This window comes from Paramormyrops kingsleyae, chromosome 4 (genome assembly GCF_048594095.1).
Source record: "Paramormyrops kingsleyae isolate MSU_618 chromosome 4, PKINGS_0.4, whole genome shotgun sequence".
In the NCBI taxonomy this organism is placed as follows: domain Eukaryota; kingdom Metazoa; phylum Chordata; class Actinopteri; order Osteoglossiformes; family Mormyridae; genus Paramormyrops; species Paramormyrops kingsleyae.
Window position 1 is genome coordinate 46,037,062 of NC_132800.1, and position 25,942 is coordinate 46,063,003.

The window sequence follows — 25,942 nt, forward strand, 5'->3', positions numbered from 1 at the left end:
ATGCGGCATTGATGTCAAGATGTCTTTGAGAAAGTCGTTATTAAAATGAGGAAGAAAGCGGTGAGTTGTATACGATTGCTACGAGTACTTTCTGCAAAAGTGGGCGGGGACTGCCGTCGTTGTACAAATAAAGGTAATTTGTGAAATGAAAGGGGAGTGACATCTTTACATTCGTGGCAAGACGCAGGGCCCTCTGGATAAGGTGAAACTAAGAAAAAGCTTACGGCACTTGGTATTCCCAGGCAGTCTCCCAACCAAGTACTAACCAAGCCCGGCCCTGCTTAGCTTCCGAGATCAGACGAGATCGGGCGCAGTCGGAACGGTATGGCCGTAAGCGAGAGAAGCGGCCAGAATCAGCCCTTTTGTTTTCAGTTGAGGGTTTATTGAGAGTCGCACCGAGAGAAGAGCAGACGTCGATGCGGCATTGATGTCAAGATGTCTTTGAGAAAGTCGTTATTAAAATGAGGAAGAAATCGGTGAGTTGTATACGATTGCTATGAGTACTTTCTGCAAAAGTGGGCGGGGACTGCCGTCGTTGTACAAATAAAGGTAATTTGTGAAATGAAAGGGGAGTGACATCTTTACATTCGTGGCAAGACGCAGGGCCCTCTGGATAAAGTGAAAGTAAGAAAAAGCTTACGGCACCTGGTAATCCCAGGCAGTCTCCCAACCAAGTACTAACCAAGCCCGGCCCCGCTTAGTTTCCGAGATCAGACGAGATCGGGCGCAGTCGGAAAGGTATGGCCGTAAGCGAGGGAAGCGGCCAGAATCAGCCCTTTTGTTTTCAGTTGAGGGTTTATCGAGAGTCGCACCGAGAGAAGAGCAGACGTCGATGCGGCATTGATGTCAAGATGTCTTTGAGAAAGTCGTTATTAAAATGAGGAAGAAAGCGGTGAGTTGTATACGATTGCTACGAGTACTTTCTGCAAAAGTGGGCTGGGACTGCCGTCTTTGTACAAATAAAGGTAATTTGTGAAATGAAAGGGTAGTGACATCTTTACATTCGTGGCAAGACGCAGGGCCCTCTGGATAAAGTGAAAGTAAGAAAAAGCTTACGGCACCTGGTAATCCCAGGCAGTCTCCCAACCAAGTACTAACCAAGCCCGGCCCCGCTTAGTTTCCGAGATCAGACGAGATCGGGCGCAGTCGGAATGGTATGGCCGTAAGCGAGGGAAGCGGCCAGAATCAGCCCTTTTGTTTTCAGTTGAGGGTTTATCGAGAGTCGCACCGAGAGAAGAGCAGACGTCGATGCGGCATTGATGTCAAGATGTCTTTGAGATAGTCGTTATTAAAATGAGGAAGAAAGCGGTGAGTTGTATACGATTGCTACGAGTACTTTCTGCAAAAGTGGGCGGGGACTGCCGTCTTTGTACAAATAAAGGTAATTTGTGAAATGAAAGGGTAGTGACATCTTTACATTCGTGGCAAGACGCAGGGCCCTCTGGATAAGGTGAAACTAAGAAAAAGCTTACGGCACTTGGTATTCCCAGGCAGTCTCCCAACCAAGTACTAACCAAGCCCGGCCCCGCTTAACTTCCGAGATCAGACGAGATCGGGCGCAGTCGGAACAGTATGGCCGTAAGCGAGGGAAGCGGCCAGAATCAGCCCTTTTGTTTTCAGTTGAGGGTTTATTGAGAGTCGCACCGAGAGAAGAGCAGACGTCGATGCGGCATTGATGTCAAGATGTCTTTGAGAAAGTCGTTATTAAAATGAGGAAGAAAGCGGTGAGTTGTATGCGATTGCTACGAGTACTTTCTGCAAAAGTGGGCGGGGACTGCCGTCGTTGTACAAATAAAGATACTTTGTGAAATGATAGGGGAGTGACAGCTTTACATTCGTAGCAAGACGCTGGGCCCTCGGGATAAAGTGAAAGTAAGAAAAAGCTTACAGCACTTGGTAATCCCAGGCAGTCTCCCAACCAAGTACTAACCAAGCCCGGCCCCGCTTAGCTTCCGAGATCAGACGAGATCGGGCACAGTCGGAACGGTATGGCCGTAAGCGAGGTAAGCGGCCAGAATCAGGCCTTTTGTTTTCAGTTGAGGGTTTATTGAGAGTCGCACCGAGAGAAGAGCAGACGTCAATGCGGCATTGATGTCAAGATGTCTTTGAGAAAGTCGTTCTTAAAATGAGGAAGAAAGCGGTGAGTTGTATACGATTGCTACGAGTACTATCTGCAAAAGTGGGCTGGGACTGCCGTCATTGTACAAATAAAGGTAATTTGTGAAATGAAAAGGGAGTGACATCTTTCAATTCGTGGCAAGACGCAGGGCCCTCTGGATAAGGTGAAACTAAGAAAAAGCTTACGGCACTTGGTATTCCCAGGCAGTCTCCCAACCAAGTACTAACCAAGCCCGGCCCCACTTAGCTTCCGAGATCAGACAAGATCAGACGTGATCGGGCGCAGTCGGAACGGTATGGCCGTAAGCGAGGGAAGCGGCCAGAATCAGCACTTTTGTTTTCAGTTGAGGGTTAATTGAGGGTCGCACCGAGAGAAGAGCAGACGTCGATGCGGCATTGATGTCAAGATGTCTTTGAGAAAGTCGTTCTTAAAATGAGGAAGAAAGCGGTGAGTTGTATACGATTGCTACGAGTACTTTCTGCAAAAGTGGGCTGGGACTGCCGTCGTTGTACAAATAAAGGTAATTTGTGAAATGAAAAGGGAGTGACATCATTCAATTCGTGGCAAGACGCAGGGCCCTCTGGATAAGGTGAAACTAAGAAAAAGCTTACGGCACTTGGTATTCCCAAGCAGTCTCCCAACCAAGTACTAACCAAGCCCGGCCCCGCTTAGCTTCCGAGATCAGACGAGATCGGGCGCAGTCGGAACGGTATGGCCGTAAGCGAGGGAAGCGGCCAGAATCAGCCCTTTTGTTTTCAGTTGAGGGTTTATTGAGAGTCGCACCGAGAGAAGAGCAGACGTCGATGCGGCATTGATGTCAAGATGTCTTTGAGAAAGTCGTTATTAAAATGAGGAAGAAATCGGTGAGTTGTATACGATTGCTACGAGTACTTTCTGCAAAAGTGGGCTGGGACTGCCGTCTTTGTACAAATAAAGGTAATTTGTGAAATGAAAGGGTAGTGACATCTTTCAATTCGTGGCAAGACGCAGGGCCCTCTGGATAAGGTGAAACTAAGAAAAAGCTTACGGCACTTCGTAATCCCAGGCAGTCTCCCAACCAAGTACTAACCAAGCCCGGCCCCGCTTAGCTTCCGAGATCAGACGAGATCGGGCGCAGTCGGAACGGTATGGCCGTAAGCGAGGGAAGCGGCCAGAATCAGCACTTTTGTTTTCAGTTGAGGGTTTATTGAGAGTCGCACCGAGAGAAGAGCAGACGTCGATGCGGCATTGATGTCAAGATGTCTTTGAGAAAGTCGTTATTAAAATGAGGAAGAAAGCGGTGAGTTGTATACGATTGCTACGAGTACTTTCTGCAAAAGTGGGCTGGGACTGCCGTCTTTGTACAAATAAAGGTAATTTGTGAAATGAAAGGGTAGTGACATCTTTCAATTCGTGGCTAGACGCAGGGCCCTCTGGATAAGGTGAAACTAAGAAAAAGCTTACGGCACTTGGTATTCCCAGGCAGTCTCCCAACCAAGTACTAACCAAGCCCGGCCCCGCTTAGCTTCCGAGATCAGACGAGATCGGGCGCAGTCGGAACGCTATGGCCGTAAGCGAGGGAAGCGGCCAGAATCAGCACTTTTGTTTTCAGTTGAGGGTTTATTGAGAGTCGCACCGAGAGAAGAGCAGACGTCGATGCGGCATTGATGTCAAGATGTCTTTGAGAAAGTCGTTATTAAAATGAGGAAGAAAGCGGTGAGTTGTTTACGATTGCTACGAGTACTTTCTGCAAAAGTGGGCGGGGACTGCCGTCGTTGTACAAATAAAGGTAATTTGTGAAATGAAAGGGGAGTGACATCTTTACATTCGTGGCAAGACGCAGGGCCCTCTGGATAAGGTGAAACTAAGAAAAAGCTTACGGCACTTGGTAATCCCAGGCAGTCTCCCAACCAAGTACTAACCAAGCCCGGCCCCGCTTAGCTTCCGAGATCAGACGAGATCGGGCGCAGTCGGAACGGTATGGCCGTAAGCGAGGGAAGCGGCCAGAATCAGCCCTTTTGTTTTCAGTTGAGGGTTTATTGAGAGTCGCACCGAGAGAAGAGCAGACGTCGATGCGGCATTGATGTCAAGATGTCTTTGAGAAAGTTGTTATTAAAATGAGGAAGAAAGCGGTGAGTTGTATACGATTGCTACGAGTACTTTCTGCAAAAGTGGGCGGGGACTGCCGTCGTTGTACAAATAAAGGTAATTTGTGAAATGAAAGGGGAGTGACATCTTTACATTCGTGGCAAGACGCAGGGCCCTCTGGATAAGGTGAAACTAAGAAAAAGCTTACGGCACTTGGTATTCCCAGGCAGTCTCCCAACCAAGTACTAACCAAGCCCGGCCCCGCTTAGCTTCCGAGATCAGACGAGATCGGGCGCAGTCGGAACGGTATGGCCGTAAGCAAGGGAAGCTGCCAGAATCAGCACTTTTGTTTTCAGTTGAGGGTTTATTGAGAGTCGCACCGAGAGAAGAGCAGACGTCGATGCGGCATTGATGTCAAGATGTCTTTGAGAAAGTCGTTATTAAAATGAGGAAGAAAGCGGTGAGTTGTATACGATTGCTACGAGTACTTTCTGCAAAAGTGGGCGGGGACTGCCGTCGTTGTACAAATAAAGGTAATTTGTGAAATGAAAGGGGAGTGACATCTTTACATTCGTGGCAAGACGCAGGGCCCTCTGGATAAGGTGAAACTAAGAAAAAGCTTACGGCACTTGGTATTCCCAGGCAGTCTCCCAACCAAGTACTAACCAAGCCCGGCCCCGCTTAGCTTCCGAGATCAGACGAGATCGGGCGCAGTCGGAACGGTATGGCCGTAAGCAAGGGAAGCTGCCAGAATCAGCACTTTTGTTTTCAGTTGAGGGTTTATTGAGAGTCGCACCGAGAGAAGAGCAGACGTCGATGCGGCATTGATGTCAAGATGTCTTTGAGAAAGTCGTTATTAAAATGAGGAAGAAATCGGTGAGTTGTATACGATTGCTACGAGTACTTTCTGCAAAAGTGGGCGGGGACTGCCGTCGTTCTACAAATAAAGGTAATTTGTGAAATGAAAGGGTAGTGACATCTTTCAATTCGTGGCAAGACGCAGGGCCCTCTGGATAAGGTGAAACTAAGAAAAAGCTTACGGCACTTGGTATTCCCAGGCAGTCTCCCAACCAAGTACTAACCAAGCCCGGCCCCGCTTAGCTTCCGAGATCAGACGAGATCGGGCGCAGTCGGAACGGTATGGCCGTAAGCGAGGGAAGCGGCCAGAATCAGCCCTTTTGTTTTCAGTTGAGGGTTTATTGAGAGTCGCACCGAGAGAAGAGCAGACGTCGATGCGGCATTGATGTCAAGATGTCTTTGAGAAAGTCGTTATTAAAATGAGGAAGAAAGCGGTGAGTTGTATACCATTGCTACGAGTACTTTCTGCAAAAGTGGGCGGGGACTGCCGTCGTTGTACAAATAAAGGTAATTTGTGAAATGAAAGGGGAGTGACATCTTTACATTCGTGGCAAGACGCAGGGCCCTCTGGATAAGGTGAAACTAAGAAAAAGCTTACGGCACTTGGTATTCCCAGGCAGTCTCCCAACCAAGTACTAACCAAGCCCGGCCCCGCTTAGCTTCCGAGATCAGACGAGATCAGGCGCAGTCGGAACGGTATGGCCGTAAGCAAGGGAAGCGGCCAGAATCAGCCCTTTTGTTTTCAGTTGAGGGTTTATTGAGAGTCGCACCGAGAGAAGAGCAGACGTCGATGCGGCATTGATGTCAAGATGTCTTTGAGAAAGTCGTTATTAAAATGAGGAAGAAATCGGTGAGTTGTATACGATTGCTACGAGTACTTTCTGCAAAAGTGGGCGGGGACTGCTGTCGTTCTACAAATAAAGGTAATTTGTGAAATGAAAGGGGAGTGACATCTTTACATTCGTGGCAAGACGCAGGGCCCTCTGGATAAGGTGAAACTAAGAAAAAGCTTACGGCACTTCGTATTCCCAGGCAGTCTCCCAACCAAGTACTAACCAAGCCCGGCCCCGCTTAGCTTCCGAGATCAGACGAGATCGGGCGCAGTCGGAACGGTATGGCCGTAAGCGAGGGAAGCGGCCAGAATCAGCCCTTTTGTTTTCAGTTGAGGGTTTATTGAGAGTCGCACCGAGAGAAGAGCAGACGTCGATGCGGCATTGATGTCAAGATGTCTTTGAGAAAGTCGTTCTTAAAATGAGGAAGAAAGCGGTGAGTTGTATACGATTGCTACGAGTACTTTCTGCAAAAGTGGGCTGGGACTGCCGTCGTTGTACAAATAAAGGTAATTTGTGAAATGAAAAGGGAGTGACATCATTCAATTCGTGGCAAGACGCAGGGCCCTCTGGATAAGGTGAAACTAAGAAAAAGCTTACGGCACTTGGTATTCCCAAGCAGTCTCCCAACCAAGTACTAACCAAGCCCGGCCCCGCTTAGCTTCCGAGATCAGACGAGATCGGGCGCAGTCGGAACGGTATGGCCGTAAGCGAGGGAAGCGGCCAGAATCAGCCCTTTTGTTTTCAGTTGAGGGTTTATTGAGAGTCGCACCGAGAGAAGAGCAGACGTCGATGCGGCATTGATGTCAAGATGTCTTTGAGAAAGTCGTTATTAAAATGAGGAAGAAATCGGTGAGTTGTATACGATTGCTACGAGTACTTTCTGCAAAAGTGGGCTGGGACTGCCGTCTTTGTACAAATAAAGGTAATTTGTGAAATGAAAGGGTAGTGACATCTTTCAATTCGTGGCAAGACGCAGGGCCCTCTGGATAAGGTGAAACTAAGAAAAAGCTTACGGCACTTCGTAATCCCAGGCAGTCTCCCAACCAAGTACTAACCAAGCCCGGCCCCGCTTAGCTTCCGAGATCAGACGAGATCGGGCGCAGTCGGAACGGTATGGCCGTAAGCGAGGGAAGCGGCCAGAATCAGCACTTTTGTTTTCAGTTGAGGGTTTATTGAGAGTCGCACCGAGAGAAGAGCAGACGTCGATGCGGCATTGATGTCAAGATGTCTTTGAGAAAGTCGTTATTAAAATGAGGAAGAAAGCGGTGAGTTGTATACGATTGCTACGAGTACTTTCTGCAAAAGTGGGCTGGGACTGCCGTCTTTGTACAAATAAAGGTAATTTGTGAAATGAAAGGGTAGTGACATCTTTCAATTCGTGGCTAGACGCAGGGCCCTCTGGATAAGGTGAAACTAAGAAAAAGCTTACGGCACTTGGTATTCCCAGGCAGTCTCCCAACCAAGTACTAACCAAGCCCGGCCCCGCTTAGCTTCCGAGATCAGACGAGATCGGGCGCAGTCGGAACGCTATGGCCGTAAGCGAGGGAAGCGGCCAGAATCAGCACTTTTGTTTTCAGTTGAGGGTTTATTGAGAGTCGCACCGAGAGAAGAGCAGACGTCGATGCGGCATTGATGTCAAGATGTCTTTGAGAAAGTCGTTATTAAAATGAGGAAGAAAGCGGTGAGTTGTTTACGATTGCTACGAGTACTTTCTGCAAAAGTGGGCGGGGACTGCCGTCGTTGTACAAATAAAGGTAATTTGTGAAATGAAAGGGGAGTGACATCTTTACATTCGTGGCAAGACGCAGGGCCCTCTGGATAAGGTGAAACTAAGAAAAAGCTTACGGCACTTGGTAATCCCAGGCAGTCTCCCAACCAAGTACTAACCAAGCCCGGCCCCGCTTAGCTTCCGAGATCAGACGAGATCGGGCGCAGTCGGAACGGTATGGCCGTAAGCGAGGGAAGCGGCCAGAATCAGCCCTTTTGTTTTCAGTTGAGGGTTTATTGAGAGTCGCACCGAGAGAAGAGCAGACGTCGATGCGGCATTGATGTCAAGATGTCTTTGAGAAAGTTGTTATTAAAATGAGGAAGAAAGCGGTGAGTTGTATACGATTGCTACGAGTACTTTCTGCAAAAGTGGGCGGGGACTGCCGTCGTTGTACAAATAAAGGTAATTTGTGAAATGAAAGGGGAGTGACATCTTTACATTCGTGGCAAGACGCAGGGCCCTCTGGATAAGGTGAAACTAAGAAAAAGCTTACGGCACTTGGTATTCCCAGGCAGTCTCCCAACCAAGTACTAACCAAGCCCGGCCCCGCTTAGCTTCCGAGATCAGACGAGATCGGGCGCAGTCGGAACGGTATGGCCGTAAGCAAGGGAAGCTGCCAGAATCAGCACTTTTGTTTTCAGTTGAGGGTTTATTGAGAGTCGCACCGAGAGAAGAGCAGACGTCGATGCGGCATTGATGTCAAGATGTCTTTGAGAAAGTCGTTATTAAAATGAGGAAGAAAGCGGTGAGTTGTATACGATTGCTACGAGTACTTTCTGCAAAAGTGGGCGGGGACTGCCGTCGTTGTACAAATAAAGGTAATTTGTGAAATGAAAGGGGAGTGACATCTTTACATTCGTGGCAAGACGCAGGGCCCTCTGGATAAGGTGAAACTAAGAAAAAGCTTACGGCACTTGGTATTCCCAGGCAGTCTCCCAACCAAGTACTAACCAAGCCCGGCCCCGCTTAGCTTCCGAGATCAGACGAGATCGGGCGCAGTCGGAACGGTATGGCCGTAAGCAAGGGAAGCTGCCAGAATCAGCACTTTTGTTTTCAGTTGAGGGTTTATTGAGAGTCGCACCGAGAGAAGAGCAGACGTCGATGCGGCATTGATGTCAAGATGTCTTTGAGAAAGTCGTTATTAAAATGAGGAAGAAATCGGTGAGTTGTATACGATTGCTACGAGTACTTTCTGCAAAAGTGGGCGGGGACTGCCGTCGTTCTACAAATAAAGGTAATTTGTGAAATGAAAGGGTAGTGACATCTTTCAATTCGTGGCAAGACGCAGGGCCCTCTGGATAAGGTGAAACTAAGAAAAAGCTTACGGCACTTGGTATTCCCAGGCAGTCTCCCAACCAAGTACTAACCAAGCCCGGCCCCGCTTAGCTTCCGAGATCAGACGAGATCGGGCGCAGTCGGAACGGTATGGCCGTAAGCGAGGGAAGCGGCCAGAATCAGCCCTTTTGTTTTCAGTTGAGGGTTTATTGAGAGTCGCACCGAGAGAAGAGCAGACGTCGATGCGGCATTGATGTCAAGATGTCTTTGAGAAAGTCGTTATTAAAATGAGGAAGAAAGCGGTGAGTTGTATACCATTGCTACGAGTACTTTCTGCAAAAGTGGGCGGGGACTGCCGTCGTTGTACAAATAAAGGTAATTTGTGAAATGAAAGGGGAGTGACATCTTTACATTCGTGGCAAGACGCAGGGCCCTCTGGATAAGGTGAAACTAAGAAAAAGCTTACGGCACTTGGTATTCCCAGGCAGTCTCCCAACCAAGTACTAACCAAGCCCGGCCCCGCTTAGCTTCCGAGATCAGACGAGATCAGGCGCAGTCGGAACGGTATGGCCGTAAGCAAGGGAAGCGGCCAGAATCAGCCCTTTTGTTTTCAGTTGAGGGTTTATTGAGAGTCGCACCGAGAGAAGAGCAGACGTCGATGCGGCATTGATGTCAAGATGTCTTTGAGAAAGTCGTTATTAAAATGAGGAAGAAATCGGTGAGTTGTATACGATTGCTACGAGTACTTTCTGCAAAAGTGGGCGGGGACTGCTGTCGTTCTACAAATAAAGGTAATTTGTGAAATGAAAGGGGAGTGACATCTTTACATTCGTGGCAAGACGCAGGGCCCTCTGGATAAGGTGAAACTAAGAAAAAGCTTACGGCACTTCGTATTCCCAGGCAGTCTCCCAACCAAGTACTAACCAAGCCCGGCCCCGCTTAGCTTCCGAGATCAGACGAGATCGGGCGCAGTCGGAACGGTATGGCCGTAAGCGAGGGAAGCGGCCAGAATCAGCCCTTTTGTTTTCAGTTGAGGGTTTATTGAGAGTCGCACCGAGAGAAGAGCAGACGTCGATGCGGCATTGATGTCAAGATGTCTTTGAGAAAGTCGTTATTAAAATGAGGAAGAAATCGGTGAGTTGTATACGATTGCTACGAGTACTTTCTGCAAAAGTGGGCGGGGACTGCTGTCGTTCTACAAATAAAGGTAATTTGTGAAATGAAAGGGTAGTGACATCTTTCAATTCGTGGCAAGACGCAGGGCCCTCTGGATAAGGTGAAACTAAGAAAAAGCTTACGGCACTTGGTATTCCCAGGCAGTCTCCCAACCAAGTACTAACCAAGCCCGGCCCCGCTTAGCTTCCGAGATCAGACGAGATCGGGCGCAGTCGGAACGGTATGGCCGTAAGCAAGGGAAGCGGCCAGAATCAGCACTTTTGTTTTCAGTTGAGGGTTTATTGAGAGTCGCACCGAGAGAAGAGCAGACGTCGATGCGGCATTGATGTCAAGATGTCTTTGAGAAAGTCGTTATTAAAATGAGGAAGAAATCGGTGAGTTGTATACGATTGCTACGAGTACTTTCTGCAAAAGTGGGCGGGGACTGCTGTCGTTCTACAAATAAAGGTAATTTGTGAAATGAAAGGGTAGTGACATCTTTACATTCGTGGCAAGACGCAGGGCCCTCTGGATAAGGTGAAACTAAGAAAAAGCTTACGGCACTTGGTATTCCCAGGCAGTCTCCCAACCAAGTACTAACCAAGACCGGCCCCGCTTAGCTTCCGAGATCAGACGAGATCGGGCGCAGTCGGAACGGTATGGCCGTAAGCGAGGGAAGCGGCCAGAATCAGCACTTTTGTTTTCAGTTGAGGGTTTATTGAGAGTCGCACCAAGAGAAGAGCAGACGTCGATGCGGCATTGATGTCAAGATGTCTTTGAGAAATTCGTTATTAAAATGAGGAAGAAATCGGTGAGTTGTATGCGATTGCTACGAGGACTTTCTGCAAAAGTGGGCGGGGACTGCCGTCTTTGTACAAATAAAGGTAATTTGTGAAATGAAAGGGTAGTGACATCTTTCAATTCGTGGCAAGACGCAGGGCCCTCTGGATAAGGTGAAACTAAGAAAAAGCTTACGGCACTTGGTATTCCTAAGGCAGTCTCCCAACCAAGTACTAACCAAGCCCGGCCCCGCTTAGCTTCCGAGATCAGACGAGATCGGGCGCAGTCGGAACGGTATGGCCGTAAGCGAGGGAAGCGGCCAGAATCAGCCCTTTTGTTTTCAGTTGAGGGTTTATTGAGAGTCGCACCGAGAGAAGAGCAGACGTCGATGCGGCATTGATGTCAAGATGTCTTTGAGAAAGTCGTTATTAAAATGAGGAAGAAATCGGTGAGTTGTATACGATTGCTACGAGTACTTTCTGCAAAAGTGGGCGGGGACTGCTGTCGTTCTACAAATAAAGGTAATTTGTGAAATGAAAGGGTAGTGACATCTTTACATTCGTGGCAAGACGCAGGGCCCTCTGGATAAGGTGAAACTAAGAAAAAGCTTACGGCACTTGGTATTCCCAGGCAGTCTCCCAACCAAGTACTAACCAAGCCCGGCCCCACTTAGCTTCCGAGATCAGACGAGATCGGGCGCAGTCGGAACGGTATGGCCGTAAGCGAGGGAAGCGGCCAGAATCAGCCCTTTTGTTTTCAGTTGAGGGTTTATTGAGAGTCGCACCGAGAGAAGAGCAGACGTCGATGCGGCATTGATGTCAAGATGTCTTTGAGAAAGTTGTTATTAAAATGAGGAAGAAAGCGGTGAGTTGTATACGATTGCTACGAGTACTTTCTGCAAAAGTGGGCGGGGACTGCCGTCTTTGTACAAATAAAGGTAATTTGTGAAATGAAAGGGTAGTGACATCTTTACATTCGTGGCAAGACGCAGGGCCCTCTGGATAAGGTGAAACTAAGAAAAAGCTTACGGCACTTGGTAATCCCAGGCAGTCTCCCAACCAAGTACTAACCAAGCCCGGCCCCGCTTAGCTTCCGAGATCAGACGAGATCGGGCGCAGTCGGAACGGTATGGCCGTAAGCGAGGGAAGCGGCCAGAATCAGCCCTTTTGTTTTCAGTTGAGGGTTTATTGAGAGTCGCACCGAGAGAAGATCAGACGTCGATGCGGCATTGATGTCAAGATGTCTTTGAGAAAGTCGTTATTAAAATGAGGAAGAAATCGGTGAGTTGTATACGATTGCTACGAGTACTTTCTGCAAAAGTGGGCGGGGACTGCTGTCATTCTACAAATAAAGGTAATTTGTGAAATGAAAGGGTAGTGACATCTTTACATTCGTGGCAAGACGCAGGGCCCTCTGGATAAGGTGAAACTAAGAAAAAGCTTACGGCACTTGGTATTCCCAGGCAGTCTCCCAACCAAGTACTAACCAAGCCCGGCCCCACTTAGCTTCCGAGATCAGACGAGATCGGGCGCAGTCGGAACGGTATGGCCGTAAGCGAGGGAAGCGGCCAGAATCAGCACTTTTGTTTTCAGTTGAGGGTTTATTGAGAGTCGCACCGAGAGAAGAGCAGACGTCGATGCGGCATTGATGTCAAGATGTCTTTGAGAAAGTCGTTATTAAAATGAGGAAGAAATCGGTGAGTTGTATACGATTGCTACGAGTACTTTCTGCAAAAGTGGGCGGGGACTGCTGTCGTTCTACAAATAAAGGTAATTTGTGAAATGAAAGGGTAGTGACATCTTTACATTCGTGGCAAGACGCAGGGCCCTCTGGATAAGGTGAAACTAAGAAAAAGCTTACGGCACTTGGTATTCCCAGGCAGTCTCCCAACCAAGTACTAACCAAGCCCGGCCCCGCTTAGCTTCCGAGATCAGACGAGATCGGGCGCAGTCGGAACGGTATGGCCGTAAGCGAGGGAAGCGGCCAGAATCAGCACTTTTGTTTTCAGTTGAGGGTTTATTGAGAGTCGCACCGAGAGAAGAGCAGACGTCGATGCGGCATTGATGTCAAGATGTCTTTGAGAAAGTCGTTATTAAAATGAGGAAGAAATCGGTGAGTTGTATATGATTGCTACGAGTACTTTCTGCAAATGTGGGCGGGGACTGCCGTCTTTGTACAAATAAAGGTAATTTGTGAAATGAAAGGGTAGTGACATCTTTACATTCATGGCAAGACGCAGGGCCCTCTGGATAAGGTGAAACTAAGAAAAAGCTTACGGCACTTGGTATTCCCAGGCAGTCTCCCAACCAAGTACTAACCAAGCCCGGCCCCGCTTAGCTTCCGAGATCAGACGAGATCGGGCGCAGTCGGAACGGTATGGCCGTAAGCGAGGAAAGCGGCCAGAATCAGCCCTTTTGTTTTCAGTTGAGGGTTTATTGAGAGTCGCACCGAGAGAAGAGCAGACGTCGATGCGGCATTGATGTCAAGATGTCTTTGAGAAAGTCGTTATTAAAATGAGGAAGAAAGCGGTGAGTTGTATACGATTGCTACGAGTACTTTCTGCAAAAGTGGGCGGGGACTGCCGTCTTTGTACAAATAAAGGTAATTTGTGAAATGAAAGGGTAGTGACATCTTTACATTCGTGGCAAGACGCAGGGCCCTCTGGATAAGGTGAAACTAAGAAAAAGCTTACGGCACTTGGTAATCCCAGGCAGTCTCCCAACCAAGTACTAACCAAGCCCGGCCCCGCTTAGCTTCCGAGATCAGACGAGATCGGGCGCAGTCGGAACGGTATGGCCGTAAGCGAGGGAAGCGGCCAGAATCAGCCCTTTTGTTTTCAGTTGAGGGTTTATTGAGAGTCGCACCGAGAGAAGAGCAGACGTCGATGCGGCATTGATGTCAAGATGTCTTTGAGAAAGTCGTTATTAAAATGAGGAAGAAAGCGGTGAGTTGTATACGATTGCTAAGAGTACTTTCTGCAAAAGTGGGCGGGGACTGCTGTCGTTCTACAAATAAAGGTAATTTGTGAAATGAAAGGGTAGTGACATCTTTACATTCGTGGCAAGACGCAGGGCCCTCTGGATAAGGTGAAACTAAGAAAAAGCTTACGGCACTTGGTATTCCCAGGCAGTCTCCCAGCCAAGTACTAACCAAGCCCGGCCCCGCTTAGCTTCCGAGATCAGACGAGATCGGGCGCAGTCGGAACGGTATGGCCGTAAGCGAGGGAAGCGGCCAGAATCAGCCCTTTTGTTTTCAGTTCAGGGTTAATTGAGAGTCGCACCGAGAGAAGAGCAGACGTCGATGCGGCATTGATGTCAAGATGTCTTTGAGAAAGTCGTTATTAAAATGAGGAAGAAAGCGGTGAGTTGTATACGATTGCTACGAGTACTTTCTGCAAAAGTGGGCGGGGACTGCTGTCGTTCTACAAATAAAGGTAATTTGTGAAATGAAAGGGTAGTGACATCTTTACATTCGTGGCAAGACGCAGGGCCCTCTGGATAAGGTGAAACTAAGAAAAAGCTTACGGCACTTGGTATTCCCAGGCAGTCTCCCAACCAAGTACTAACCAAGCCCGGCCCCGCTTAGCTTCCGAGATCAGACGAGATCGGGCGCAGTCGGAACGGTATGGCCGTAAGCGAGGGAAGCGGCCAGAATCAGCACTTTTGTTTTCAGTTGAGGGTTTCTTGAGAGTCGCACCGAGAGAAGAGCAGACGTCGATGCGGCATTGATGTCAAGATGTCTTTGAGAAAGTCGTTATTAAAATGAGGAAGAAATCGGTGAGTTGTATACGATTGCTACGAGTACTTTCTGCAAAAGTGGGCGGGGACTGCCGTCTTTGTACAAATAAAGGTAATTTGTGAAATGAAAGGGTAGTGACATCTTTACATTCGTGGCAAGACGCAGGGCCCTCTGGATAAGGTGAAATTAAGAAAAAGCTTACGGCACTTGGTATTCCCAGGCAGTCTCCCAACCAAGTACTAACCAAGCCCGGCCCCGCTTAGCTTCCGAGATCAGACGAGATCGGGCACAGTCAGAACGGTATGGCCGTAAGCAAGGGAAGTGGCCAGAATCAGCCCTTTTGTTTTCAGTTGAGGGTTTATTGAGAGTCGCACCGAGAGAAGATCAGACGTCGATGCGGCATTGATGTCAAGATGTCTTTGAGAAAGTCGTTATTAAAATGAGGAAGAAATCGGTGAGTTGTATACGATTGCTACGAGTACTTTCTGCAAAAGTGGGCGGGGACTGCTGTCATTCTACAAATAAAGGTAATTTGTGAAATGAAAGGGTAGTGACATCTTTACATTCGTGGCAAGACGCAGGGCCCTCTGGATAAGGTGAAACTAAGAAAAAGCTTACGGCACTTGGTATTCCCAGGCAGTCTCCCAACCAAGTACTAACCAAGCCCGGCCCCACTTAGCTTCCGAGATCAGACGAGATCGGGCGCAGTCGGAACGGTATGGCCGTAAGCGAGGGAAGCGGCCAGAATCAGCACTTTTGTTTTCAGTTGAGGGTTTATTGAGAGTCGCACCGAGAGAAGAGCAGACGTCGATGCGGCATTGATGTCAAGATGTCTTTGAGAAAGTCGTTATTAAAATGAGGAAGAAATCGGTGAGTTGTATACGATTGCTACGAGTACTTTCTGCAAAAGTGGGCGGGGACTGCTGTCGTTCTACAAATAAAGGTAATTTGTGAAATGAAAGGGTAGTGACATCTTTACATTCGTGGCAAGACGCAGGGCCCTCTGGATAAGGTGAAACTAAGAAAAAGCTTACGGCACTTGGTATTCCCAGGCAGTCTCCCAACCAAGTACTAACCAAGCCCGGCCCCGCTTAGCTTCCGAGATCAGACGAGATCGGGCGCAGTCGGAACGGTATGGCCGTAAGCGAGGGAAGCGGCCAGAATCAGCACTTTTGTTTTCAGTTGAGGGTTTATTGAGAGTCGCACCGAGAGAAGAGCAGACGTCGATGCGGCATTGATGTCAAGATGTCTTTGAGAAAGTCGTTATTAAAATGAGGAAGAAATCGGTGAGTTGTATATGATTGCTACGAGTACTTTCTGCAAATGTGGGCGGGGACTGCCGTCTTTGTACAAATAAAGGTAATTTGTGAAATGAAAGGGTAGTGACATCTTTACATTCGTGGCAAGACGCAGGGCCCTCTGGATAAGGTGAAACTAAGAAAAAGCTTACGGCACTTGGTACTCCCAGGCAGTCTCCCAACCAAGTACTAACCAAGCCCGGCCCCACTTAGCTTCCGAGATCAGACGAGATCGGGCGCAGTCGGAACGGTATGGCCGTAAGCGAGGGAAGCGGCCAGAATTAGCACTTTTGTTTTCAGTTGAGGGTTTATTGAGAGTCGCACCGAGAGAAGAGCAGACGTCGATGCGGCATTGATGTCAAGATGTCTTTGAGAAAGTCGTTATTAAAATGAGGAAGAAAGCGGTGAGTTGTATACGATTGCTACGAGTACTTTCTGCAAAAGTGGGCGGGGACTGCCGTCTTTGTACAAATAAAGGTAATTTGTGAAATGAAAGGGTAGTGACATCTTTACATTCGTGGCAAGACGCAGGGCCCTCTGGATAAGGTGAAACTAAGAAAAAGCTTACGGCACTTGGTATTCCCAGGCAGTCTCCCAACCAAGTACTAACCAAGCCCGGTCCCGCTTAGCTTCCGAGATCAGACGAGATCGGGCGCAGTCGGAACGGTATGGCCGTAAGCGAGGGAAGCGGCCAGAATCAGCACTTTTGTTTTCAGTTGAGGGTTTATTGAGAGTCGCACCGAGAGAAGAGCAGACGTCGATGCGGCATTGATGTCAAGATGTCTTTGAGAAAGTCGTTATTAAAATGAGGAAGAAATCGGTGAGTTGTATACGATTGCTACGAGTACTTTCTGCAAAAGTGGGCGGGGACTGCCGTCTTTGTACAAATAAAGGTAATTTGTGAAATGAAAGGGTAGTGACATCTTTACATTCGTGGCAAGACGCAGGGCCCTCTGGATAAGGTGAAACTAAGAAAAAGCTTACGGCACTTGGTATTCCCAGGCAGTCTCCCAACCAAGTACTAACCAAGCCCGGCCCCGCTTAGCTTCCGAGATCAGACGAGATCGGGCGCAGTCGGAACGGTATGGCCGTAAGCGAGGGAAGCGGCCAGAATCAGCACTTTTGTTTTCAGTTGAGGGTTTATTGAGAGTCGCACCGAGAGAAGAGCAGACGTCGATGCGGCATTGATGTTAAGATGTCTTTGAGAAAGTCGTTATTAAAATGAGGAAGAAATCGGTGAGTTGTATACGATTGCTACGAGTACTTTCTGCAAAAGTGGGCGGGGACTGCTGTCGTTCTACAAATAAAGGTAATTTGTGAAATGAAAGGGTAGTGACATCTTTACATTCGTGGCAAGACGCAGGGCCCTCTGGATAAGGTGAAACTAAGAAAAAGCTTACGGCACTTGGTATTCCCAGGCAGTCTCCCAACCAAGTACTAACCAAGCCCGGCCCCGCTTAGCTTCCGAGATCAGACGAAATCGGGCGCAGTCGGAACGGTATGGCCGTAAGCGAGAGAAGCGGCCAGAATCAGCACTTTTGTTTTCAGTTGAGGGTTTATTGAGAGTCGCACCGAGAGAAGAGCAGACGTCGATGCGGCATTGATGTCAAGATGTCTTTGAGAAAGTCGTTATTAAAATGAGGAAGAAAGCGGTGAGTTGTATACGATTGCTACGAGTACTTTCTGCAAAAGTGGGCGGGGACTGCCGTCTTTGTACAAATAAAGGTAATTTGTGAAATGAAAGGGTAGTGACATCTTTACATTCGTGGCAAGACGCAGGGCCCTCTGGATAAGGTGAAACTAAGAAAAAGCTTACGGCACTTGGTATTCCCAGGCAGTCTCCCAACCAAGTACTAACCAAGCCCGGTCCCGCTTAGCTTCCGAGATCAGACGAGATCGGGCGCAGTCGGAACGGTATGGCCGTAAGCGAGGGAAGCGGCCAGAATCAGCACTTTTGTTTTCAGTTGAGGGTTTATTGAGAGTCGCACCGAGAGAAGAGCAGACGTCGATGCGGCATTGATGTCAAGATGTCTTTGAGAAAGTCGTTATTAAAATGAGGAAGAAATCGGTGAGTTGTATACGATTGCTACGAGTACTTTCTGCAAAAGTGGGCGGGGACTGCTGTCGTTCTACAAATAAAGGTAATTTGTGAAATGAAAGGGTAGTGACATCTTTACATTCGTGGCAAGACGCAGGGCCCTCTGGATAAGGTGAAACTAAGAAAAAGCTTACGGCACTTGGTATTCCCAGGCAGTCTCCCAACCAAGTACTAACCAAGCCCGGCCCCGCTTAGCTTCCGAGATCAGACGAGATCGGGCGCAGTCGGAACGGTATGGCCGTAAGCGAGGGAAGCGGCCAGAATCAGCACTTTTGTTTTCAGTTGAGGGTTTATTGAGAGTTGCACCGAGAGAAGAGCAGACGTCGATGCGGCATTGATGTCAAGATGTCTTTGAGAAAGTCGTTATTAAAATGAGGAAGAAATCGGTGAGTTGTATACGATTGCTACGAGTACTTTCTGCAAAAGTGGGCGGGGACTGCTGTCGTTCTACAAATAAAGGTAATTTGTGAAATGAAAGGGTAGTGACATCTTTACATTCGTGGCAAGACGCAGGGCCCTCTGGATAAGGTGAAACTAAGAAAAAGCTTACGGCACTTGGTATTCCCAGGCAGTCTCCCAACCAAGTACTAACCAAGCCCGGCCCCGCTTAGCTTCCGAGATCAGACGAGATCGGGCGCAGTCGGAACGGTATGGCCGTAAGCGAGGGAAGCGGCCAGAATCAGCACTTTTGTTTTCAGTTGAGGGTTTATTGAGAGTCGCACCGAGAGAAGAGCAGACGTCGATGCGGCATTGATGTCAAGATGTCTTTGAGAAAGTAGTTCTTAAAATGAGGAAGAAAGCGGTGAGTTGTATTCGATTGCTACGAGTACTTTCTGCAATAGTGGGCTACCGTCATTGTACAAATAAAGGTAATTTGTGAAATGAAAGGGGAGTGACATCTTTACATTCTTAGCAAGACGCAGGGCGCTCTGGATAAGGTGAAAGTAAGAAAAAGCTTACGGCACTTGGTAATCCCAGGCAGTCTCCCAACCAAGTACTAACCAAGCCCGGCCCCGCTTAGCTTCCGAGATCAGACGAGATCGGGCGCAGTCGGAACGGTATGGCCGCAAGCGAGGGAAGCGGCCAGAATCAGCCCTTTTGTTTTCAGTTGAGGGTTTATTGAGAGTCGCACCGAGAGAAGAGCAGACGTCGATGCGGCATTGATGTCAAGATGTCTTTGAGAAAGTCGTTATTAAAATGAGGAAGAAAGCGGTGAGTTGTATGCGATTGCTACGAGTACTTTCTGCAAAAGTGGGCGGGGACTGCCGTCGTTGTACAAATAAAGATACTTTGTGAAATGATAGGGGAGTGACAGCTTTACATTCGTAGCAAGACGCTGGGCCCTCGGGATAAAGTGAAAGTAAGAAAAAGCTTACAGCACTTGGTAATCCCAGGCAGTCTCCCAACCAAGTACTAACCAAGCCCGGCCCCGCTTAGCTTCCGAGATCAGACGAGATCGGGCACAGTCGGAACGGTATGGCCGTAAGCGAGGTAAGCAGCCAGAATCAGGCCTTTTGTTTTCAGTTGAGGGTTTATTAAGAGTCGCACCGAGAGAAGAGCAGACGTCAATGCGGCATTGATGTCAAGATGTCTTTGAGAAAGTCGTTCTTAAAATGAGGAAGAAAGCGGTGAGTTGTATACGATTGCTACGAGTACTATCTGCAAAAGTGGGCTGGGACTGCCGTCATTGTACAAATAAAGGTAATTTGTGAAATGAAAAGGGAGTGACATCTTTCAATTCGTGGCAAGACGCAGGGCCCTCTGGATAAGGTGAAACTAAGAAAAAGCTTACGGCACTTGGTATTCCCAGGCAGTCTCCCAACCAAGTACTAACCAAGCCCGGCCCCACTTAGCTTCCGAGATCAGACAAGATCAGCCGTGATCGGGCGCAGTCGGAACGGTATGGCCGTAAGCGAGGGAAGCGGCCAGAATCAGCACTTTTGTTTTCAGTTGAGGGTTTATTGAGGGTCGCACCGAGAGAAGAGCAGACGTCGATGCGGCATTGATGTCAAGATGTCTTTGAGAAAATCGTTCTTAAAATGAGGAAGAAAGCGGTGAGTTGTATACGATTGCTACGAGTACTTTCTGCAAAAGTGGGCTGGGACTGCCGTCGTTGTGCAAATAAAGGTAATTTGTGAAATGAAAAGGGAGTGACATCATTCAATTCGTGGCAAGACGCAGGGCCCTCTGGATAAGGTGAAACTAAGAAAAAGCTTACGGCACTTGGTATTCCCAGGCAGTCTCCCAACCAAGTACTAACCAAGCCCGGCCCCGCTTAGCTTCCGAGATCAGACGAGATCGGGCGCAGTCGGAACGGTATGGCCGTAAGCAAGGGAAGTGTCCAGAATCAGCCCTTTTGTTTTCAGTTGAGGGTTTATTGAGAGTCGCACCGAGAGAAGAGCAGACGTCGATGCGGCATTGATGTCAAGATGTCTTTGAGAAAGTCGTTATTAAAATGAGGAAGAAATCGGTGAGTTGTATACGATTGCTACGAGTACTTTCTGCAAAAGTGGGCTGGGACTGCCGTCTTTGTACAAATAAAGGTAATTTGTGAAATGAAAGGGGAGTGACATCTTTACATTCGTGGCAAGACGCAGGGCCCTCTGGATAAGGTGAAACTAAGAAAAAGCTTACGGCACTTGGTAATCCCAGGCAGTCTCCCAACCAAGTACTAACCAAGCCCGGCCCCGCTTAGCTTCCGAGATCAGACGAGATCGGGCGCAGTCGGAACGGTATGGCCGTAAGCGAGGGAAGCGGCCAGAATCAGCACTTTTGTTTTCAGTTGAGGGTTTATTGAGAGTCGCACCGAGAGAAGAGCAGACGTCGATGCGGCATTGATGTCAAGATGTCTTTGAGAAAGTCGTTATTAAAATGAGGAAGAAAGCGGTGAGTTGTATACGATTGCTACGAGTACTTTCTGCAAAAGTGGGCTGGGACTGCCGTCTTTGTACAAATAAAGGTAATTTGTGAAATGAAAGGGTAGTGACATCTTTCAATTCGTGGCAAGACGCAGGGCCCTCTGGATAAGGTGAAACTAAGAAAAAGCTTACGGCACTTGGTATTCCCAGGCAGTCTCCCAACCAAGTACTAACCAAGCCCGGCCCCACTTAGCTTCCGAGATCAGACAAGATCAGCCGTGATCGGGCGCAGTCGGAACGGTATGGCCGTAAGCGAGGGAAGCGGCCAGAATCAGCACTTTTGTTTTCAGTTGAGGGTTTATTGAGGGTCGCACCGAGAGAAGAGCAGACGTCGATGCGGCATTGATGTCAAGATGTCTTTGAGAAAATCGTTCTTAAAATGAGGAAGAAAGCGGTGAGTTGTATACGATTGCTACGAGTACTTTCTGCAAAAGTGGGCTGGGACTGCCGTCGTTGTGCAAATAAAGGTAATTTGTGAAATGAAAAGGGAGTGACATCATTCAATTCGTGGCAAGACGCAGGGCCCTCTGGATAAGGTGAAACTAAGAAAAAGCTTACGGCACTTGGTATTCCCAGGCAGTCTCCCAACCAAGTACTAACCAAGCCCGGCCCCGCTTAGCTTCCGAGATCAGACGAGATCGGGCGCAGTCGGAACGGTATGGCCGTAAGCAAGGGAAGTGTCCAGAATCAGCCCTTTTGTTTTCAGTTGAGGGTTTATTGAGAGTCGCACCGAGAGAAGAGCAGACGTCGATGCGGCATTGATGTCAAGATGTCTTTGAGAAAGTCGTTATTAAAATGAGGAAGAAATCGGTGAGTTGTATACGATTGCTACGAGTACTTTCTGCAAAAGTGGGCTGGGACTGCCGTCTTTGTACAAATAAAGGTAATTTGTGAAATGAAAGGGGAGTGACATCTTTACATTCGTGGCAAGACGCAGGGCCCTCTGGATAAGGTGAAACTAAGAAAAAGCTTACGGCACTTGGTAATCCCAGGCAGTCTCCCAACCAAGTACTAACCAAGCCCGGCCCCGCTTAGCTTCCGAGATCAGACGAGATCGGGCGCAGTCGGAACGGTATGGCCGTAAGCGAGGGAAGCGTCCAGAATCAGCCCTTTTGTTTTCAGTTGAGGGTTTATTGAGAGTCGCACCGAGAGAAGAGCAGACGTCGATGCGGCATTGATGTCAAGATGTCTTTGAGAAAGTCGTTATTAAAATGAGGAAGAAATCGGTGAGTTGTATACGATTGCTACGAGTACTTTCTGCAAAAGTGGGCTGGGACTGCCGTCTTTGTACAAATAAAGGTAATTTGTGAAATGAAAGGGGAGTGACATCTTTACATTCGTGGCAAGACGCAGGGCCCTCTGGATAAGGTGAAACTAAGAAAAAGCTTACGGCACTTGGTAATCCCAGGCAGTCTCCCAACCAAGTACTAACCAAGCCCGGCCCCGCTTAGCTTCCGAGATCAGACGAGATCGGGCGCAGTCGGAACGGTATGGCCGTAAGCGAGGGAAGCGGCCAGAATCAGCACTTTTGTTTTCAGTTGAGGGTTTATTGAGAGTCGCACCGAGAGAAGAGCAGACGTCGATGCGGCATTGATGTCAAGATGTCTTTGAGAAAGTCGTTATTAAAATGAGGAAGAAAGCGGTGAGTTGTATACGATTGCTACGAGTACTTTCTGCAAAAGTGGGCTGGGACTGCCGTCTTTGTACAAATAAAGGTAATTTGTGAAATGAAAGGGTAGTGACATCTTTCAATTCGTGGCAAGACGCAGGGCCCTCTGGATAAGGTGAAACTAAGAAAAAGCTTACGGCACTTGGTATTCCCAGGCAGTCTCCCAACCAAGTACTAACCAAGCCCGGCCCCGCTTAGCTTCCGAGATCAGACGAGATCGCGCGCAGTCGGAACGGTATGGCCGTAAGCAAGGGAAGCGGCCAGAATCAGCACTTTTGTTTTCAGTTGAGGGTTTATTGAGAGTCGCACCGAGAGAAGAGCAGACGTCGATGCGGCATTGATGTCAAGATGTCTTTGAGAAAGTCGTTATTAAAATGAGGAAGAAAGCGGTGAGTTGTATACGATTGCTACGAGTACTTTCTGCAAAAGTGGGCGGGGACTGCCGTCGTTGTACAAATAAAGGTAATTTGTGAAATGAAAGGGGAGTGACATCTTTACATTCGTGGCAAGACGCAGGGCCCTCTGGATAAGGTGAAACTAAGAAAAAGCTTACGGCACTTGGTAATCCCAGGCAGTCTCCCAACCAAGTACTAACCAAGCCCGGCCCCGCTTAGCTTCCGAGATCAGACGAGATCGGGCGCAGTCGGAACGGTATGGCCGTAAGCGAGGGAAGCGGCCAGAATCAGCCCTTTTGTTTTCAGTTGAGGGTTTATTGAGAGTCGCACCGAGAGAAGAGCAGACGTCGATGCGGCATTGATGTCAAGATGTCTTTGAGAAAGTCGTTATTAAAATGAGGAAGAAAGCGGTGAGTTGTATACGATTGCTACGAGTACCTTCTGCAAAAGTGGGCGGGGACTGCCGTCGTTGTACAAATAAAGGTAATTTGTGAAATGAAAGGGTAGTGACATCTTTACATTCGTGGCAAGACGCAGGGCCCTCTGGATAAGGTGAAACTAGGAAAAAGCTTACGGCACTTGGTATTCCTAAGGCAGTCTCCCAACCAAGTACTAACCAAGCCCGGCCCCGCTTAGCTTCCGAGATCAGACGAGATCGGGCGCAGTCGGAACGGTATGGCCGTAAGCGAGGGAAGCGGCCAGAATCAGCACTTTTGTTTTCAGTTGAGGGTTTATTGAGAGTCGCACCGAGAGAAGAGCAGACGTCGATGCGGCATTGATGTCAAGATGTCTTTGAGAAAGTCATTATTAAAATGAGGAAGAAATCGGTGAGTTGTATACGATTGCTACGAGTACTTTCTGCAAAAGTGGGCGGGGACTGCCGTCTTTGTACAAATAAAGGTAATTTGTGAAATGAAAGGGTAGTGACATCTTTACATTCGTGGCAAGACGCAGGGCCCTCTGGATAAGGTGAAACTAAGAAAAAGCTTACGGCACTTGGTATTCCCAGGCAGTCTCCCAACCAAGTACTAACCAAGCCCGGCCCCGCTTAGCTTCCGAGATCAGACGAGATCGGGCGCAGTCGGAACGGTATGGCCGTAAGCGAGGTAAGCGGCCAGAATCAGCACTTTTGTTTTCAGTTGAGGGTTTATTGAGAGTCGCACCGAGAGAAGAGCAGACGTCGATGCGGCATTGATGTCAAGATGTCTTTGAGAAAGTCGTTATTAAAATGAGGAAGAAAGCGGTGAGTTGTATACGATTGCTACGAGTACTTTCTGCAAAAGTGGGCGGGGACTGCCGTCTTTGTACAAATAAAGGTAATTTGTGAAATGAAAGGGTAGTGACATCTTTACATTCGTGGCAAGACGCAGGGCCCTCTGGATAAGGTGAAACTAAGAAAAAGCTTACGGCACTTGGTATTCCCAGGCAGTCTCCCAACCAAGTACTAACCAAGCCCGGCCCCACTTAGCTTCCGAGATCAGACGAGATCGGGCGCAGTCGGAACGGTATGGCCGTAAGCGAGGGAAGCGGCCAGAATCAGCACTTTTGTTTTCAGTTGAGGGTTTATTGAGAGTCGCACCGAGAGATGAGCAGACGTCGATGCGGCATTGATGTCAAGATGTCTTTGAGAAAGTCGTTATTAAAATGAGGAAGAAAGCGGTGAGTTGTATACGATTGCTACGAGTACTTTCTGCAAAAGTGGGCGGGGACTGCTGTCGTTCTACAAATAAAGGTAATTTGTGAAATGAAAGGGTAGTGACATCTTTACATTCGTGGCAAGACGCAGGGCCCTCTGGATAAGGTGAAACTAAGAAAAAGCTTACGGCACTTGGTATTCCCAGGCAGTCTCCCAACCAAGTACTAACCAAGCCCGGCCCCGCTTAGCTTCCGAGATCAGACGAGATCGGGCGCAGTCGGAACGGTATGGCCGTAAGCGAGGGAAGCGGCCAGAATCAGCACTTTTGTTTTCAGTTGAGGGTTTATTGAGAGTCGCACCGAGAGAAGAGCAGACGTCGATGCGGCATTGATGTCAAGATGTCTTTGAGAAAGTCGTTATTAAAATGAGGAAGAAATCGGTGAGTTGTATACGATTGCTACGAGTACTTTCTGCAAAAGTGGGCGGGGACTGCCGTCTTTGTACAAATAAAGGTAATTTGTGAAATGAAAGGGTAGTGACATCTTTACATTCGTGGCAAGACGCAGGGCCCTCTGGATAAGGTGAAACTAAGAAAAAGCTTACGGCACTTGGTATTCCCAGGCAGTCTCCCAACCAAGTACTAACCAAGCCCGGCCCCGCTTAGCTTCCGAGATCAGACGAGATCGGGCGCAGTCGGAACGGTATGGCCGTAAGCGAGGGAAGCGGCCAGAATCAGCACTTTTGTTTTCAGTTGAGGGTTTCTTGAGAGTCGCACCGAGAGAAGAGCAGACGTCGATGCGGCATTGATGTCAAGATGTCTTTGAGAAAGTCGTTATTAAAATGAGGAAGAAATCGGTGAGTTGTATACGATTGCTACGAGTACTTTCTGCAAAAGTGGGCGGGGACTGCCGTCTTTGTACAAATAAAGGTAATTTGTGAAATGAAAGGGTAGTGACATCTTTACATTCGTGGCAAGACGCAGGGCCCTCTGGATAAGGTGAAACTAAGAAAAAGCTTACGGCACTTGGTATTCCCAGGCAGTCTCCCAACCAAGTACTAACCAAGCCCGGCCCCGCTTAGCTTCCGAGATCAGACGAGATCGGGCGCAGTCGGAACGGTATGGCCGTAAGCGAGGGAAGCGGCCAGAATCAGCCCTTTTGTTTTCAGTTGAGGGTTTATTGAGAGTCGCACCGAGAGATGAGCAGACGTCGATGCGGCATTGATGTCAAGATGTCTTTGAGAAAGTCGTTATTAAAATGAGGAAGAAAGCGGTGAGTTGTATACGATTGCTACGAGTACTTTCTGCAAAAGTGGGCGGGGACTGCTGTCGTTCTA

At 48.4% G+C, this 25,942-nt stretch overlaps 55 non-coding genes and 7 pseudogenes across 55 annotated transcripts; all 62 read right to left on the reverse strand.

Moving 5' to 3' along the window:
- Positions 1–217: 217 nt before the first annotated feature.
- Positions 218–336, reverse strand: LOC140589590 (5S ribosomal RNA). The gene has a single exon (XR_011990769.1). It is a non-coding gene; the product is annotated as a 5S ribosomal RNA (ribosomal RNA).
- Positions 337–633: 297 nt separating this feature from the next.
- LOC140590149 (5S ribosomal RNA) lies at positions 634–752 on the reverse strand (annotated as a pseudogene).
- Positions 753–1,049: 297 nt separating this feature from the next.
- LOC140590127 (5S ribosomal RNA) lies at positions 1,050–1,168 on the reverse strand (annotated as a pseudogene).
- Positions 1,169–1,465: 297 nt separating this feature from the next.
- LOC140589353 (5S ribosomal RNA) lies at positions 1,466–1,584 on the reverse strand. Its single transcript, XR_011990532.1, has one exon. It is a non-coding gene; the product is annotated as a 5S ribosomal RNA (ribosomal RNA).
- Positions 1,585–1,881: 297 nt separating this feature from the next.
- On the reverse strand, positions 1,882–2,000 carry LOC140590008 (5S ribosomal RNA). Its single transcript, XR_011991187.1, has one exon. It is a non-coding gene; the product is annotated as a 5S ribosomal RNA (ribosomal RNA).
- A 297-nt stretch (positions 2,001–2,297) lies between these two features.
- On the reverse strand, positions 2,298–2,426 carry LOC140590199 (5S ribosomal RNA; annotated as a pseudogene).
- Positions 2,427–2,723: 297 nt separating this feature from the next.
- Positions 2,724–2,842, reverse strand: LOC140589118 (5S ribosomal RNA). The gene has a single exon (XR_011990295.1). It is a non-coding gene; the product is annotated as a 5S ribosomal RNA (ribosomal RNA).
- Positions 2,843–3,139: 297 nt separating this feature from the next.
- LOC140590112 (5S ribosomal RNA) lies at positions 3,140–3,258 on the reverse strand (annotated as a pseudogene).
- Positions 3,259–3,555: 297 nt separating this feature from the next.
- On the reverse strand, positions 3,556–3,674 carry LOC140589753 (5S ribosomal RNA). Its single transcript, XR_011990932.1, has one exon. It is a non-coding gene; the product is annotated as a 5S ribosomal RNA (ribosomal RNA).
- A 297-nt stretch (positions 3,675–3,971) lies between these two features.
- On the reverse strand, positions 3,972–4,090 carry LOC140589798 (5S ribosomal RNA). The gene has a single exon (XR_011990977.1). It is a non-coding gene; the product is annotated as a 5S ribosomal RNA (ribosomal RNA).
- Positions 4,091–4,387: 297 nt separating this feature from the next.
- LOC140589788 (5S ribosomal RNA) lies at positions 4,388–4,506 on the reverse strand. Its single transcript, XR_011990967.1, has one exon. It is a non-coding gene; the product is annotated as a 5S ribosomal RNA (ribosomal RNA).
- Positions 4,507–4,803: 297 nt separating this feature from the next.
- On the reverse strand, positions 4,804–4,922 carry LOC140589799 (5S ribosomal RNA). The gene has a single exon (XR_011990978.1). It is a non-coding gene; the product is annotated as a 5S ribosomal RNA (ribosomal RNA).
- A 297-nt stretch (positions 4,923–5,219) lies between these two features.
- On the reverse strand, positions 5,220–5,338 carry LOC140589810 (5S ribosomal RNA). Its single transcript, XR_011990989.1, has one exon. It is a non-coding gene; the product is annotated as a 5S ribosomal RNA (ribosomal RNA).
- A 297-nt stretch (positions 5,339–5,635) lies between these two features.
- On the reverse strand, positions 5,636–5,754 carry LOC140589469 (5S ribosomal RNA). Its single transcript, XR_011990648.1, has one exon. It is a non-coding gene; the product is annotated as a 5S ribosomal RNA (ribosomal RNA).
- A 297-nt stretch (positions 5,755–6,051) lies between these two features.
- On the reverse strand, positions 6,052–6,170 carry LOC140589714 (5S ribosomal RNA). Its single transcript, XR_011990893.1, has one exon. It is a non-coding gene; the product is annotated as a 5S ribosomal RNA (ribosomal RNA).
- Positions 6,171–6,467: 297 nt separating this feature from the next.
- Positions 6,468–6,586, reverse strand: LOC140589119 (5S ribosomal RNA). Its single transcript, XR_011990296.1, has one exon. It is a non-coding gene; the product is annotated as a 5S ribosomal RNA (ribosomal RNA).
- A 297-nt stretch (positions 6,587–6,883) lies between these two features.
- LOC140590113 (5S ribosomal RNA) lies at positions 6,884–7,002 on the reverse strand (annotated as a pseudogene).
- Positions 7,003–7,299: 297 nt separating this feature from the next.
- On the reverse strand, positions 7,300–7,418 carry LOC140589754 (5S ribosomal RNA). Its single transcript, XR_011990933.1, has one exon. It is a non-coding gene; the product is annotated as a 5S ribosomal RNA (ribosomal RNA).
- A 297-nt stretch (positions 7,419–7,715) lies between these two features.
- LOC140589800 (5S ribosomal RNA) lies at positions 7,716–7,834 on the reverse strand. Its single transcript, XR_011990979.1, has one exon. It is a non-coding gene; the product is annotated as a 5S ribosomal RNA (ribosomal RNA).
- A 297-nt stretch (positions 7,835–8,131) lies between these two features.
- LOC140589822 (5S ribosomal RNA) lies at positions 8,132–8,250 on the reverse strand. Its single transcript, XR_011991001.1, has one exon. It is a non-coding gene; the product is annotated as a 5S ribosomal RNA (ribosomal RNA).
- A 297-nt stretch (positions 8,251–8,547) lies between these two features.
- LOC140589834 (5S ribosomal RNA) lies at positions 8,548–8,666 on the reverse strand. Its single transcript, XR_011991013.1, has one exon. It is a non-coding gene; the product is annotated as a 5S ribosomal RNA (ribosomal RNA).
- Positions 8,667–8,963: 297 nt separating this feature from the next.
- On the reverse strand, positions 8,964–9,082 carry LOC140589845 (5S ribosomal RNA). Its single transcript, XR_011991024.1, has one exon. It is a non-coding gene; the product is annotated as a 5S ribosomal RNA (ribosomal RNA).
- Positions 9,083–9,379: 297 nt separating this feature from the next.
- LOC140589470 (5S ribosomal RNA) lies at positions 9,380–9,498 on the reverse strand. The gene has a single exon (XR_011990649.1). It is a non-coding gene; the product is annotated as a 5S ribosomal RNA (ribosomal RNA).
- A 297-nt stretch (positions 9,499–9,795) lies between these two features.
- LOC140589715 (5S ribosomal RNA) lies at positions 9,796–9,914 on the reverse strand. Its single transcript, XR_011990894.1, has one exon. It is a non-coding gene; the product is annotated as a 5S ribosomal RNA (ribosomal RNA).
- Positions 9,915–10,211: 297 nt separating this feature from the next.
- LOC140589856 (5S ribosomal RNA) lies at positions 10,212–10,330 on the reverse strand. Its single transcript, XR_011991035.1, has one exon. It is a non-coding gene; the product is annotated as a 5S ribosomal RNA (ribosomal RNA).
- Positions 10,331–10,627: 297 nt separating this feature from the next.
- On the reverse strand, positions 10,628–10,746 carry LOC140589607 (5S ribosomal RNA). The gene has a single exon (XR_011990786.1). It is a non-coding gene; the product is annotated as a 5S ribosomal RNA (ribosomal RNA).
- A 297-nt stretch (positions 10,747–11,043) lies between these two features.
- On the reverse strand, positions 11,044–11,163 carry LOC140589957 (5S ribosomal RNA). The gene has a single exon (XR_011991136.1). It is a non-coding gene; the product is annotated as a 5S ribosomal RNA (ribosomal RNA).
- A 297-nt stretch (positions 11,164–11,460) lies between these two features.
- LOC140589483 (5S ribosomal RNA) lies at positions 11,461–11,579 on the reverse strand. Its single transcript, XR_011990662.1, has one exon. It is a non-coding gene; the product is annotated as a 5S ribosomal RNA (ribosomal RNA).
- A 297-nt stretch (positions 11,580–11,876) lies between these two features.
- Positions 11,877–11,995, reverse strand: LOC140589801 (5S ribosomal RNA). The gene has a single exon (XR_011990980.1). It is a non-coding gene; the product is annotated as a 5S ribosomal RNA (ribosomal RNA).
- Positions 11,996–12,292: 297 nt separating this feature from the next.
- LOC140589484 (5S ribosomal RNA) lies at positions 12,293–12,411 on the reverse strand. The gene has a single exon (XR_011990663.1). It is a non-coding gene; the product is annotated as a 5S ribosomal RNA (ribosomal RNA).
- Positions 12,412–12,708: 297 nt separating this feature from the next.
- Positions 12,709–12,827, reverse strand: LOC140589867 (5S ribosomal RNA). Its single transcript, XR_011991046.1, has one exon. It is a non-coding gene; the product is annotated as a 5S ribosomal RNA (ribosomal RNA).
- Positions 12,828–13,124: 297 nt separating this feature from the next.
- Positions 13,125–13,243, reverse strand: LOC140589878 (5S ribosomal RNA). The gene has a single exon (XR_011991057.1). It is a non-coding gene; the product is annotated as a 5S ribosomal RNA (ribosomal RNA).
- Positions 13,244–13,540: 297 nt separating this feature from the next.
- Positions 13,541–13,659, reverse strand: LOC140589802 (5S ribosomal RNA). The gene has a single exon (XR_011990981.1). It is a non-coding gene; the product is annotated as a 5S ribosomal RNA (ribosomal RNA).
- Positions 13,660–13,956: 297 nt separating this feature from the next.
- Positions 13,957–14,075, reverse strand: LOC140590802 (5S ribosomal RNA). The gene has a single exon (XR_011991639.1). It is a non-coding gene; the product is annotated as a 5S ribosomal RNA (ribosomal RNA).
- A 297-nt stretch (positions 14,076–14,372) lies between these two features.
- LOC140589889 (5S ribosomal RNA) lies at positions 14,373–14,491 on the reverse strand. Its single transcript, XR_011991068.1, has one exon. It is a non-coding gene; the product is annotated as a 5S ribosomal RNA (ribosomal RNA).
- A 297-nt stretch (positions 14,492–14,788) lies between these two features.
- On the reverse strand, positions 14,789–14,907 carry LOC140589609 (5S ribosomal RNA). The gene has a single exon (XR_011990788.1). It is a non-coding gene; the product is annotated as a 5S ribosomal RNA (ribosomal RNA).
- A 297-nt stretch (positions 14,908–15,204) lies between these two features.
- Positions 15,205–15,323, reverse strand: LOC140589485 (5S ribosomal RNA). The gene has a single exon (XR_011990664.1). It is a non-coding gene; the product is annotated as a 5S ribosomal RNA (ribosomal RNA).
- A 297-nt stretch (positions 15,324–15,620) lies between these two features.
- LOC140589900 (5S ribosomal RNA) lies at positions 15,621–15,739 on the reverse strand. Its single transcript, XR_011991079.1, has one exon. It is a non-coding gene; the product is annotated as a 5S ribosomal RNA (ribosomal RNA).
- Positions 15,740–16,036: 297 nt separating this feature from the next.
- On the reverse strand, positions 16,037–16,155 carry LOC140589642 (5S ribosomal RNA). The gene has a single exon (XR_011990821.1). It is a non-coding gene; the product is annotated as a 5S ribosomal RNA (ribosomal RNA).
- A 297-nt stretch (positions 16,156–16,452) lies between these two features.
- On the reverse strand, positions 16,453–16,571 carry LOC140590638 (5S ribosomal RNA). Its single transcript, XR_011991469.1, has one exon. It is a non-coding gene; the product is annotated as a 5S ribosomal RNA (ribosomal RNA).
- A 297-nt stretch (positions 16,572–16,868) lies between these two features.
- Positions 16,869–16,987, reverse strand: LOC140589911 (5S ribosomal RNA). The gene has a single exon (XR_011991090.1). It is a non-coding gene; the product is annotated as a 5S ribosomal RNA (ribosomal RNA).
- A 297-nt stretch (positions 16,988–17,284) lies between these two features.
- LOC140589504 (5S ribosomal RNA) lies at positions 17,285–17,403 on the reverse strand. Its single transcript, XR_011990683.1, has one exon. It is a non-coding gene; the product is annotated as a 5S ribosomal RNA (ribosomal RNA).
- Positions 17,404–17,700: 297 nt separating this feature from the next.
- Positions 17,701–17,819, reverse strand: LOC140590751 (5S ribosomal RNA). The gene has a single exon (XR_011991588.1). It is a non-coding gene; the product is annotated as a 5S ribosomal RNA (ribosomal RNA).
- A 297-nt stretch (positions 17,820–18,116) lies between these two features.
- On the reverse strand, positions 18,117–18,235 carry LOC140589922 (5S ribosomal RNA). The gene has a single exon (XR_011991101.1). It is a non-coding gene; the product is annotated as a 5S ribosomal RNA (ribosomal RNA).
- A 297-nt stretch (positions 18,236–18,532) lies between these two features.
- LOC140589933 (5S ribosomal RNA) lies at positions 18,533–18,651 on the reverse strand. The gene has a single exon (XR_011991112.1). It is a non-coding gene; the product is annotated as a 5S ribosomal RNA (ribosomal RNA).
- A 291-nt stretch (positions 18,652–18,942) lies between these two features.
- LOC140589929 (5S ribosomal RNA) lies at positions 18,943–19,061 on the reverse strand. Its single transcript, XR_011991108.1, has one exon. It is a non-coding gene; the product is annotated as a 5S ribosomal RNA (ribosomal RNA).
- Positions 19,062–19,358: 297 nt separating this feature from the next.
- LOC140590009 (5S ribosomal RNA) lies at positions 19,359–19,477 on the reverse strand. Its single transcript, XR_011991188.1, has one exon. It is a non-coding gene; the product is annotated as a 5S ribosomal RNA (ribosomal RNA).
- Positions 19,478–19,774: 297 nt separating this feature from the next.
- On the reverse strand, positions 19,775–19,903 carry LOC140590251 (5S ribosomal RNA; annotated as a pseudogene).
- Positions 19,904–20,200: 297 nt separating this feature from the next.
- On the reverse strand, positions 20,201–20,319 carry LOC140589945 (5S ribosomal RNA). The gene has a single exon (XR_011991124.1). It is a non-coding gene; the product is annotated as a 5S ribosomal RNA (ribosomal RNA).
- A 297-nt stretch (positions 20,320–20,616) lies between these two features.
- LOC140589803 (5S ribosomal RNA) lies at positions 20,617–20,735 on the reverse strand. Its single transcript, XR_011990982.1, has one exon. It is a non-coding gene; the product is annotated as a 5S ribosomal RNA (ribosomal RNA).
- A 297-nt stretch (positions 20,736–21,032) lies between these two features.
- On the reverse strand, positions 21,033–21,161 carry LOC140590252 (5S ribosomal RNA; annotated as a pseudogene).
- Positions 21,162–21,458: 297 nt separating this feature from the next.
- On the reverse strand, positions 21,459–21,577 carry LOC140589956 (5S ribosomal RNA). The gene has a single exon (XR_011991135.1). It is a non-coding gene; the product is annotated as a 5S ribosomal RNA (ribosomal RNA).
- A 297-nt stretch (positions 21,578–21,874) lies between these two features.
- LOC140589804 (5S ribosomal RNA) lies at positions 21,875–21,993 on the reverse strand. Its single transcript, XR_011990983.1, has one exon. It is a non-coding gene; the product is annotated as a 5S ribosomal RNA (ribosomal RNA).
- A 297-nt stretch (positions 21,994–22,290) lies between these two features.
- LOC140589805 (5S ribosomal RNA) lies at positions 22,291–22,409 on the reverse strand. The gene has a single exon (XR_011990984.1). It is a non-coding gene; the product is annotated as a 5S ribosomal RNA (ribosomal RNA).
- Positions 22,410–22,706: 297 nt separating this feature from the next.
- On the reverse strand, positions 22,707–22,825 carry LOC140589583 (5S ribosomal RNA). Its single transcript, XR_011990762.1, has one exon. It is a non-coding gene; the product is annotated as a 5S ribosomal RNA (ribosomal RNA).
- Positions 22,826–23,122: 297 nt separating this feature from the next.
- LOC140589806 (5S ribosomal RNA) lies at positions 23,123–23,241 on the reverse strand. The gene has a single exon (XR_011990985.1). It is a non-coding gene; the product is annotated as a 5S ribosomal RNA (ribosomal RNA).
- A 297-nt stretch (positions 23,242–23,538) lies between these two features.
- On the reverse strand, positions 23,539–23,658 carry LOC140589958 (5S ribosomal RNA). The gene has a single exon (XR_011991137.1). It is a non-coding gene; the product is annotated as a 5S ribosomal RNA (ribosomal RNA).
- Positions 23,659–23,955: 297 nt separating this feature from the next.
- Positions 23,956–24,074, reverse strand: LOC140589967 (5S ribosomal RNA). Its single transcript, XR_011991146.1, has one exon. It is a non-coding gene; the product is annotated as a 5S ribosomal RNA (ribosomal RNA).
- A 297-nt stretch (positions 24,075–24,371) lies between these two features.
- LOC140589486 (5S ribosomal RNA) lies at positions 24,372–24,490 on the reverse strand. Its single transcript, XR_011990665.1, has one exon. It is a non-coding gene; the product is annotated as a 5S ribosomal RNA (ribosomal RNA).
- Positions 24,491–24,787: 297 nt separating this feature from the next.
- Positions 24,788–24,906, reverse strand: LOC140589978 (5S ribosomal RNA). The gene has a single exon (XR_011991157.1). It is a non-coding gene; the product is annotated as a 5S ribosomal RNA (ribosomal RNA).
- Positions 24,907–25,203: 297 nt separating this feature from the next.
- LOC140589989 (5S ribosomal RNA) lies at positions 25,204–25,322 on the reverse strand. The gene has a single exon (XR_011991168.1). It is a non-coding gene; the product is annotated as a 5S ribosomal RNA (ribosomal RNA).
- A 297-nt stretch (positions 25,323–25,619) lies between these two features.
- Positions 25,620–25,738, reverse strand: LOC140590000 (5S ribosomal RNA). The gene has a single exon (XR_011991179.1). It is a non-coding gene; the product is annotated as a 5S ribosomal RNA (ribosomal RNA).
- Positions 25,739–25,942: the final 204 nt, after the last annotated feature.